Here is a 12,546-nt window from a genome sequence, read left to right on the forward strand (position 1 = left end):
AGGTTTTTTTCCTGATGATTAATGAGAAACAAGAATGTCCTCTCTCATCACTTCTATTCAGCATCGTAGTGGAGGTTAGAGCCAATATAGTAAGACAAGGAAAAAGAAAAAGGAAAGGAAAAGCACCCAAATGGAAAAGAAAGACATAAAGCTGTCTTTATTCAAAAACTGCCTTGTTTATGTAGAAAACCTGAAGAAACTGTTAAAAAATTATAACTAATAAGTGAGTTTAGTAAGTGTTCTGTTGCAAGATCAATATACAAAAATAAATTTGAGTAGCAGCAAGAAGTATTAGAAATTTAAAATAATAACGTTTAAAAACTGTTTTAATAGCGTAAGAACATGAAATATTTTAGGGATGAATATGACCCAAATTGTGAAAGAAACATACACCAAAAACTAAAACATATTTCTGAGAAAAAGTTTTTAAATACCTAAATTTAAAAAAGAGGTATACCATGTTCATGGGTTAAAATACTTACTGAAAATAAGATGTTAATTCTCCCAACATTTACTTATAAATCAACACAGTACCTATTAAAATCTCAGGATTATTTGTGGAAATTAGCTAACTGATTCCAAAATTAATTTGGAAAGACAGAGGACACAGAGTAGAAAAAAAAAAAATTTAAAGGAACAAAATTAGAAGATTCACCTCATCTATATTTTAAGACATTTTACACCTTCAGTAACCATGACGGTGTTCTTGCCTAAAAGATAGGCAAATACATCAACTGAAAAGAGTAGGTAGTCCAGAAATAGAATATATATATATAGCCATATAACTCATTACAAAGATGCAAAGACATTTCAGTAGAAAAAAATATTATTTTCAACAAATTTTCCTGAACAACTGGTTATCAATCTGCAAAAAAATTATGACCTTTGATGAATACCTAATGCTATACAGAAAACTTCCCTCAAAGTGAGTCATAGACATAAATATAAAACCTAAAATATGAACTTCCAGGAAAAAAATTTGGATTATGATGAAAAATTTGTAAATTAAATCTCAACTCTTGAGAAAAATGTTAAAAATAATGTCTTTAGTTTTCAACTATTTGTAGACAGGGCAAGAGGCTGAAAGTAATTTTCTTAGCAGGCACTGAAGATATAATTATATGCATCACAGATTAAAACAAAACAAGCCTTTTTTTCTTCAATTAAGTGTTTTCTGCATTTTTTATAATTACTACAAATGCATAACATTTTCTCAACATTAGGTAAAGAGAAATAAAAATGTAGTCCACAACTCCTGACCTTGTGATCCATCTGCCTTGGCCTCCCAAAGTGCTGGGATTACAGGTGTGAACCACCATCCCCGGCCCAACATGGTGAAGACCCGTATCTACTAAAAATACAAAACTTAGCTGGGCATGGTGGTGAACGCCTGTAATCCCCGCTACTCGGGAGACTGAAGCAGGAGACTGGCTTGAGCCCGGGAGGCAGAGGTTGCGGTGAGCCGAGATTGCACCATTGCACTCCAGCCTGGGACACAGCAAGACTGTGTCACACACACACAAAAAAAGTAGTCTGCATATAATTTTCTGCCCTTCACTCTCTTTCCTATTTTCCCTCCTTTCCACACTCTCTTAAGATTGCCATTTCTAAAATCCCTCCTATGCAGAATTTCTGGAATGCTCATCGGCATCACAGAACTTGAATAGAAATTACAACTCGATAAATAGGGCTAAGATTTCTTCAAAGTAGATTTTTAGGAGTATGAAAGTGGGATTTGGGGGCAGAAAAAGAAAATTGTTTGAAAACTATATTTAGAAAATATAGTTCATTAATTTCACTTTTATACTGCAAGGGAGGTCTTTGTCAGCCTCTGAAGAGGGTGGGTTAAGACCCTATCTTCAAACTACTTCTTGGCACTGCCGTTTATTGGATTAGAGGAAATATTAAGCTAAGATTTAATTAATGGTAGTAATGGAGAAAGATTGGGTAGGGTATAGAGTGAGGCATGATAATATTTGTTAAGGTAGGTTCCTGCCAGCAGCTAACTAGAACTACTGCTGCACTGTCACTGGCCAAAAGATGTTTCTTTCTTGACTATTGTCCATGATCCTTCCCTTAAGAGTTGAAATCTACTTATAAGACTCCTAAAGTCTTTCTTTCGTATTGCTTCCATTTTATTCCCTAAATCAACATTATTTTGAATATTAAACAATATGTTTAATTTGAATGACAAGAAAACAGGCCCCTGCTGCTGCTGTCTGTCTTGATATGACCACAGTATTTCTAAACACACACAGAAAAACAATCTGAGTCTTAATAATAAAACTCAAGTAGTAAAACACAAAGTTTTAATAGAGAAAAGACATCTTGAGGTTTTAACTAATGATACCTAATTTTAAATAAGATTGAAATATTATTTTGAAGAAGAGATTAGAATTTTATAAAAATGAAACTGATAAAATGTACACACACACACACAAACATACACCTCAGAATTTCATTAAACAAAAATAAAATTTTCAAATTAGTATGTTCAGAGGCCCTGTGAACTAGATTCTATCATTGAGATTCTTTTTCTTTCCTTCATTTTCCTCTTATAAATAATACTGCTTTGAAATTTTAGACTTCTAAAAAATCTGAGATTTGTAACTTTTTTATTTTAATCATTAAATACTTTATCACTTTCCTTTTTAATAGAATTATTTCAAATAATGTAAAGCTGGTGACTATACGACTTATAATTTTCTTCAAAAGACATTTTAGAAGCAGACACGTCATTTCCGTTTGTGTTGATTTCAGAGAGAAATGAAACTGTGTCATTAAACAATTTCAGGTTGGAAGAAAGTTTATGCTACACACATTCTGTGGAGATCTGTTCAGAAAAACATTTCAGTGTCAGGCTTGTATAGCACAGCCAGGCAGAGAAAGGATCCGAGAAGAACTGGTTTGTTGAACTACCAAATATATATTAAAATCATCAGCTAGTAAAAAGGGCTTAAACATTGTCAAAAACAAGTTGAGAAAAAGGTTAATGATTTCAACCAACTTGGAAGGTCAAGACTGCTTCACAGTGCAAGGAATGATGTTGAAACTTCAAACATCATTTTCCAATCACAAGCCTTGTGATTAGGCCACTTAATCATATAGGTGTAATTTTTTTAAGTGCAAAGGAAACTAATAAATATTAAAAGTTGAAAAGTAAAACAGAAAAGCAAATCTATCTTACTAAGATTTAACATATGAAATTGCTGATGATATGAAGATGAATGAAAAAAACTATAAAACATGAAATGATTTGTAAAAATCAGTTTATGCCATTGTATTGGATTTAACACACAGTATTTTTTTTCCTTTTTTTAAATTTGAGACAGAATCTTGCTCTGTCACCCAGGCTGGAATGCAGTGGAGCAATCTTGGCTCACTACAACCTCCACCTCCCGGGTTCAAGCGAATCTCCTGCCTCAGCCTCCCGAGTTGCTGGGACTATAGGCGTGCAAACATGCTTGGCTAATTTTTGTATTTTTAGTAGAGATAGGGTTTCACCGTATTGGCCAGGCTGGTCTTGAACTCCTGACCTCATGATCTGCCGGCCTCGGCCTCCCAAGGTGCTGGGATTAAAGGCATGAACCACCACGCCCAGCCAAGCACACAGTCTTAATATGAATATAAATCAAATGTGTAGTGTGATAACCAAATGTCAAAAGAAAAACGTAAAACTATAAATTCTGGTTCTGTGACTCCTATCTGCCCATGACAAGCCTATCTTTTTGGTTCAACATTATTTTCCCCTGGTATTGATACCTTCCTAGATTCCTCTTTACCAAATAACATTTCTCTCAGGCCAAGTTTGGATTAGCAGATAAAAGGAAAACTGGAGGCTTGTGTAAAACAGAGTCCTGCCTTTCTGCATAGTATTTAAAGAGGAAACATAAGATGAAACTCTAATAACAAATTAGTCCTCAAGTGATTTTTAAATATTTGATTATCTTTGGCTAATAACTATATCATCCATACCATTAGATGTGGACAAAACCAGAGATCTGTTCAGGACATTTGACTGTATGTACTAAGTTCTGTATTTAAATATTATTGAGAGTTTGTATTAATAGCTCTGTGTCCAACGGTAACAACAAAAACAAAGACATAGAAACAAAACAAGCCTGTGAATCTGAACACTATTCTTTAGGTAGTATCTGTGTTTCTTGCCTCATGCATCTCATGTCTTCTGAACTGCTTATGAAGTCACAGTTACTGTGTCCTCTGGATATTTCTTTGTCAACTTTAACCGTTGTATGGGTTTTTTTTTTTTTTTAAACAAACATTATTTGTAGAGCAGTTTTTGGTTCACAGCAATATGGAGCAGAAGGCACAGAGATTTCCCGTTTTCACCCTGCCCCCTCACATGTACATCCTCTCCTGTAATCAGCCTCCTCCACTAGGGGTACATTTGTCCCAACTGATGAGCCTACACTAATACATACATCATTATCACCCTGAGTCCATAGTTCTGTTAGGGTTCACTCTTGACATTGTATATTCCATGGGTTTGGATAAATGTATAATGACATGTATCCACCATGACAGAATCATACTGAGTAAATTTACCAACCTAAAAACTCTCTATACTCTCTTTGTTAGGTATTTCTGCCTGCTATCACCTGGAAACCACAGATCTTTTTACTCTCTCTCTAGTTTTGCCTTTTCCAGAATGTCATATAGTTGGAATCGTGTACCTGGCCTTTTCAGATTGGCTTCTTTCACATAGTAATATAATTTAAGTATCCTCCATGACTTCTCATGGCTTGATAGCTCATTTCTTTTTAGCACTGAATAATATTCCACTGTCTTGACATACCTCATTTATTCATCACCTACTGAAGGTCATTTCAGTTGTTTCCCTGATTAATTCTTACATGATTTCTCAAAAAGAAAATACTTCAGAGGTTCCTGGCTAATTTATTATATTCTGTCCACTAGGACAACTAAGTTTAAGCAAACATAACCTATGGTTAATACTCCCTCAAAGGTAATTACTATTCTAATTTCTATCACCATAGAAGGGTTTTGCCTGTTCTTTACTTTCATATAACTAAAAACATATAGCATGTAAAATTGTGTAACTGGCTTTTTTCCTTCTCTCTCTCTCTCTCTCTCTCTCTATATATATATATATATATATAAAAAAATAATTTTTACTCTACCTTATGGCTTTCAGAGTGGTACATGTTACTGCACATAGGAATACTTCATTCTTTTGATTACTATTAGTAAAGATTATGGGGTTAAAATTGGGTTATTATGAATACAACTGTGAAGACTTTTAAAGCTATCTTTTGGTGGCAGAACCACTTATTTATGTTAGGCATATACCTAGAAATTGAATTTCTGTGTCATGTGTCTACATATTCATGGTAACTAGACACTGCCAAATAGTTTTTAAAGTATTTACATAAATTTAGATACTCACCAGCAGCGTCTGAGAATCCCAGTTATTTTATGTCTTTACCAGCCCTTGATATTAGGTATTCTTTTAATGGTATGACCCTGGAAGTTGAATAACATCTCATTATAGAACCAATTCACATTTCTCCAATGAGTAAAGATTTTGAACAATTTTTCATTTGCTCAATTTATTTTCAGCCTTTGCAAGAGTCTCTTTTGAGAAGCATCTACGTGTTTACTTTTTACTACTGACTTTTTAAAATAATAATTTTACATAAAAGGAAAGGCCATTCTACTGTTGAGTGGACTTACTAGCATGTATGACTTATACTGAACCTCAAGTACAGTGGATGGGAAATAATTGCAGATAAATATGTTAACCAGATACTCACAATAGCACAATCCTTTCATCTGACTTTTCAGGTAATAAGTATATAAAAAACAAAGCCTTTAATTTGAAAGGTTGGTAGCTGATGCGGCAGGACTGCTCTGTGATAAATATGTGCTGGGAAATGGACACAAGACAGGATTGTCAGGCAAAATTAATGGTATTTGTGTCCCAGCTGAGTCATAAGTATTACCAGATTCTTGCCAATTATTTGAATTAGGTTGGATAAAGACGGGAAAATCCATAACACAATTAAATAGCCTTTATACTTTCCTTTTTTTTTCCCCTCTACTCTAGACCCTCTTATTTCTATGCTTTGAATCTCATCATCAACTTCTGTCTGAGACTAAATCAGTTTATGCCCAAGAATATTAATCTGGTACATACTTTGTCTGACATTCAAACATTATTTACAAAGGGAAGCAACAGTGAATAAGTTAGTAAATTATATAAAAAACTATCTACGCTGAAGGGCCCTTTTCGTAAATGAGATGATAGAACACTCATATTATTATCAAATTAAATTAATTAAAGCCTATCATCCTTCCGCTAGTTCAATCATTTATTTAATGCACATGGTATGTCTCATTTATGTATTACAATATATTCCCCTAAATGAAGATGCTTATAATTAATATCTGTCATTTTGGAATAGGACAAAGTATTAATTCTAATATGAAATGTGTCTATAAAATGAGAACAGTGATTCTACAAATCACAGAGTCCAGGTCACTTATAGTCAATATTTTTAAATAAAAAAATACAATACCACTTGATCTTATAATCTGAGTAAGAATATATTGTGAGGGAAGACTTGCAGGCATGCAGATATCATTATCATATAAACTGAAAATAAATGATATCACCATCAAACAAAAGTATGATAGTCAGATAATTTATATTGTATCCAGAATATGCAATTTTAAATGTCACTAAAAGTAATCGCATTTGAATATATCTTAAATGTATTTCAGGATAAATAGTACTTTAATTAGAAAAAAATATAAATTTTTTTTAGTTTTTTGATGAATTTATTCATATGTAAGAAATATGTATAGTCTCGTGACATGCCTTATGTGCTGGCTTTATTGATGATAACTATTTCAGTCATTGTATATTACATATTTTTGAAATAAATATGATTTACTTTAATCATCAAAACAGTATGGAAGTATATATAATCTGTAATTTTCCTCCTGATGACTTTTGCGTTTTTAATATAATTTATTTCACTTTAAGTTTATAGTTTTCTTTTTTTGTTGTATTTACAAGACAACAACAAATATCATAAGGTTTATATATTTTACTTTTTATTTTTTTAATTTTTTCCCTCAACTTTTGAGTTCCAGGGTACATGTGCAGAATGTGCAGGTTTGTTACACAAGTAAACATGTGCCATAGTGATTTGCTGCACAGATTTTTCCATCACCTAGGTATTAAGCCCAGCATCCATTAGCTATTCTTCCTGTTCCTCCCCGCCACCACCATCCCCTGACAGGACCCAGTATGTGTTCTTCCCCTCAGTGTGTCCATGTGTTCTCATTATTCAGCTCCCACTTTTAAGTAAGAACATGTGGTGTTTGGTTTTCTGTTTCACATGAGTTTGCTAGGGATAACAACTTCCAGCTCCATCCATGTTCACTTCGAAGGACATGATTTCATTACTTTTTATGGCTGCATAATATTCTGGTGTATATGTACCATATTTTCTTTAACCAGTCTATCACTGATGGACATTTGAGTTGATTCCATGTCTTTGCATCTTATTTTGTCCAAGTTAAATGTCTAATTTACATTGTGAATAGTGCTGCAATGAACATACAGGTGCATATATCTTTATAATAGAATGGTTTATATTCCTTTTGATACATACCCACCAATGAGATTCCTGGGTCAAATGGTATTTCTGCCTCTAGGTTTTTGAGGAATCACCATGCTGTCTTCCACAATGGTTGAACTAATTTACACTCCCACCAACAGTGTAATAGCATTCCATTTCTTCCACAAACTTGCCAGCACCTGTTGTTTCTTTTTTACTTTTTATTAATAGTCATTCTGGCTGGTGTGGAATGGTATCTAGTTGTGGTTTTAATTTACATTTCTCTAATGATCAGTGATATTGAGCTTTTCTTCACATGTTTGTTGACCACATGTATGTCTTTTTTGGAGAAATGTCTGTTCATGTCTTTTGACCACTTTTTAATGAGGTTGTTTGTTTTCTTCTTGTAAATTTATTTAAGTTCCTTGTAGATTCTGGATATTAGACCTTTGTCAGATGGTGATTACAAACATTTTCTCCCATTCTGTAGGTGATCTGTTCCTTCTGCTGTACAGAAGCTCCTTAGTTAAATTAGTTCCAATTTGTCAATTTTTGCTTTTGTTACAACGGTTTTTGGCATTTTCATCATGCCTATGTCCTGAATGGTATTGCCTAGATTTTCTTCTAGGGTTTTTATGGTTTGAGGTTTTACATTTCAGTCTTTAATCCATCTTGAGTTAACTTTTGTATAAGGTATAAGGAAGGGGTCAAATTTCAATTTTCTGCGTATGGCTAGTCACTTCTCCCAGCACCATTTATTAAATAGAAAATCCTTTCCCCATTGCTTGTTTTTGTTAGATTTTTCTGAAGATCAGATGGTTGTAGGTGTGTGATCTTATTTCTGAGTTCTCTATTCTGTTTCGTTGGTCTGTGTGTTTGTTTTTGTACCAGTACCATGCTGTTTTGGTTACTGTAGCCTTGTAGTACAGTTTGAAGTTAGATAGGGTTATGCCTCCATCTTTGTTCTTTTAGCTTATGGTTGTCTTAGCTATTCAGTCACCTTTTTGGTTCCATATGAATTTTAAAATAGTTTTTTTTTTTTTTTCTAATTCTGTGGAGAATGTCAATGGCAGTTTAATGGGAATGGCGTTAAATCCACAAATTACTTTGGGCAGTATGGTCATTTTCACAACATTGATTCTTCCTATACATGAACATGAAATGTTTTTCCATTTGTCTGTGTCCTATTTGATTTCCTGTAGCAATGGTTTGCAGTTCTCCTTGAAGAGGTCCTGCTCAACTTTTCAATCTTGTTAAATATCTAATGTATTTTTTCTCCTTTTTCCATCACATTTTGTCCAATTTAAATGTCATTAAATTTCAAATATCCAATATGAAAGTGATGCTGTCTACCATAAAATAAAAAATATAACTGTTAAAGACACTAGGGATACAATAAGAATAAAATGCAATTCTTGTCATTAAAGAAAGCTTCTACCTTAGACAAAGACATTCAAATGGGTAATTATATATCAGATATGATAGATTGTATAATAGTATATGATGGCACCTTGAACAAATGTTATGGCAGCATAAGCTACCCCTTTAGCTGTAGGAACATAGTGAGATATATCTATAAATAAGAGATGATATTTGAAATGGTTCTTGATGGATAAATATGAATTTACCACGTAAAGAAAAAGGCAAAGGACATTGCTGGTAAAGCCAGCAAGGTAAGCTGAGGCAAGGGCAAGCATAACATGCTCAGAGAAATGTGAGAATAAGTAGTAGAATAAGAATGTTTTAAAAAATGTGAGACATATTTGACTATTTAAGTGTATAAATACATATACTTTCATAATTATATATGCATATGCAGAGAATGAGATAAAAAATTTTGAAATGAACTTCTAGATGTATTACTGAAAGTTAAAAGTAGAAACATATATGCAATATAATTTTATTTGCATAAGATTAAAATGATATGTGGCCATATATACATATATGAATAGATGCATATATAAGAAAATAAAGTGTAGGATGCATGCATATCAGCACAATAACTTTGATTGAACGAAGAGAGAGAGAGTAAGAAAGCCGCAATTGGAATAATGAGACTCATTATAAAATGTGTTTGTGATAAAAGATACATATAAAATAATTCCAAGTTCTTAAAAATTAATACGATAGTCATAAAATGGTAATGATGATTTTATCTCTATACTTTTTTAAATTAAATAAAAAATAAAAATAAATTCTGTGCTGACTCAATACTTGAAAAATAGAGCTTATGAATATCTTGGAGGTTGGAAGTATTATTTCTTTACATCTACTAATCTCTTTCTATGCAACTGCTCGATAAACCCATTGAGAATATCTGTCATTTTTTTAAGAATTGGCTACTTTTTAAGCTTTTATATAAGCAAAAACTCAGTTAAGGACTTCTCTCTGCTTCTGCTTGGTAAAAGTAAATTGGTATTTACCTTGTCAAATTTTTGCATTTTCTACCAGTTTGTTTCTTTACTTTTAAAAAAATCAAATTTATTTTAGATACAGGGAGTATATGTACAGATTTCGTACGTGGGAATATTGCATGATGCTGAGGTTTGGAGTATGAATCCAGTCTCCCTCGTAGTAAGCATAGAACTTCAGGGTCTATTGTTCCCATATTTATGTGCATGTATGCTTAATGCTTAGCTCCCACTTATATGTGAAAATGTGCAGTGTTTGTTCTCTGTTCTGGCATTAATTTGCTTAGGATTATGGTCTCCAGCTCCGTCCATTTGTTGCCTCAAGGACATGATTTCTTTACATTTCTACAAGCTTGATCTATCCTCACCTGACTTAGTGCCTTTCCATTATGATTACAAAATGCATCATCATGATTCTTCCTATAAAAATGAGAAAGGTTTTCATAACTGGTCATTTTATTTGTGTTGATTTATTTGATTGACCATTGAAAAATGAACTAAGGCTTGTTTACACTGAGGTGTTATCTCCAACAGAAACATGCATTTTTTCTCCTCTAAGTTAACTGCATTTCAGAGATCTGAATTAGATCAGCAGACTTTGTAACTGAATAGGAGGAATTCATCTGCATTTTTTTTTTTAATCTGGCATCTACCATCTGGTATTTGAATGCAAAATATGTAAAGATAAATGACAAAAGTTTTATAGATTTTACTTGTTATTTGTTTTACCTGTGCTATACTCAAATTTTGACAAATTGTGTTTTAGTTTCTTTTTTATTATGTCATAGAGATGACAAAGATCACCATGTACACACAAAGAGTTCAAATGGTTTTTAGAAGATTGCTTTCCACATGGCACAAAATAAAGAAAAAATTGTCATTATTTGGTTAACATGACTGAGAACCCATGTACATATTCTAGGTTTTATTTATACTTCTGCTTGAATTCTTACTAGGGATGTCACTGGCTCATATACTATCTATATCTGGATTTAAAAAGCATGTCACTTCTGGGCTGTTGCACAGCTTTGCAGATACACCAAAGGTGTACAACATTGCTGCTTCTTTTGGGTTGATGCTACCCTCTGTTCAGGACCGAAGCTTACTGTTGTTGGTTGGCCAATCTGTACACAACCATCCAGAGACCACTCTTGGCATTTTAGACAGTCTAGTAATCAAATGACCTCTCTCACTTATATTATTTCCCCATATACACATTTGTAGGTATTAACCAAATAAAATAAACATAAAATAGTTGTTCATGTTTCTTTTTTATTGGAGAATTTTTTTTAAAAGAACTGTAATAGGTAACAAGATATGCTAGGGTTTAAAGAAAAAGAGAACTTCTGGCACAGTGAAATTTTTTTTCAAAGTGTTAGTTGACCTCACTTCTAAGTCCAGTGGGTCCCCCCCTACAAAAAAGTTATAGTATGTGCATTTTTAGGAAGTGTTTTGTTGATACATAATAGTTGATCCATGAAATGTATGGGATACATGTCATATTTTGATATATGCATACTATGTGTTATGATCAAATCAAGGTAATCCATCACCTCTAACATTTAGATAACGTTAATGATCATTTTCATGTTACAGTTTTAGTAAATTAACAAATTAAAGAAAGCATTCCAAATATTTTATCATAACTATTTAGAAATATACTATATTATTGTAAAATATAATCACCCTATTTTGGTAACAAACACTACAATTTTTTTTTTTTAATCTTGACTGTATTTTTGTAAAATAAATTGTAAAACCAAATTTTATTCGTCCCCTCCTTCGCCTACCTTTCTCAGCCTCTGGTTACCACCATTCTATTGACTACTTCCATCATATCAATGTTTTAAGTTTCCACATATAAGTAAGAGCATGCAATATTTGACTTTCTGTGACTGGCTTATTTCATGCAGCATAATGTCCTCCAGTTCCAACTATGATGCTGCAAATGACAGGATTTCATTCTTTTTCGTGGCTGAATAATATTCCACTCTGTTTTTATAGTACATTTTCTTTACCCATTAATCCACTGATAGACACTTAGGTTGATTCCATATCTTGAATACTGTGACTAAGGCTGCTAAAGACATGCGAGTGCAGGTATCTGTTCAGTATGCTGATTTCTTTTCTTTTGAATATCCAGCAGTGAGATTGCTGGATCATATGGTCATTCTACTTTTAGTTTTTGAGGAACCTCCATACTGTTTTATAGTTACTGTACTAATTTGCACTTCTAACAACAGTGTATGACTATTACCCTTTCTCCTCATCCTTGCTAGCATCTATTATTTTCAGTGTTTTTATAACAACCATTTTAACTGGGGTGAGATGATTTCTCACTGTGGTTTTGATTTGCATTTCTCTGATTATCAGTGATATTGAGCATTTTCATTTACCTGTTGATCATGTGTATGTCTTCCTCTTTTAAGAACTTTTACCCATTTTTAATTGGATTTTCTGTTGTTGTTTGAGTTTCTTATGTAATCTGGTCATGAATTCCTTGTCAGATGAGTAGTTTACAAACA

The sequence above is a fragment of the Chlorocebus sabaeus genome, chromosome 7 (genome assembly GCF_047675955.1).
Source record: "Chlorocebus sabaeus isolate Y175 chromosome 7, mChlSab1.0.hap1, whole genome shotgun sequence".
NCBI lineage: Eukaryota > Metazoa > Chordata > Mammalia > Primates > Cercopithecidae > Chlorocebus > Chlorocebus sabaeus.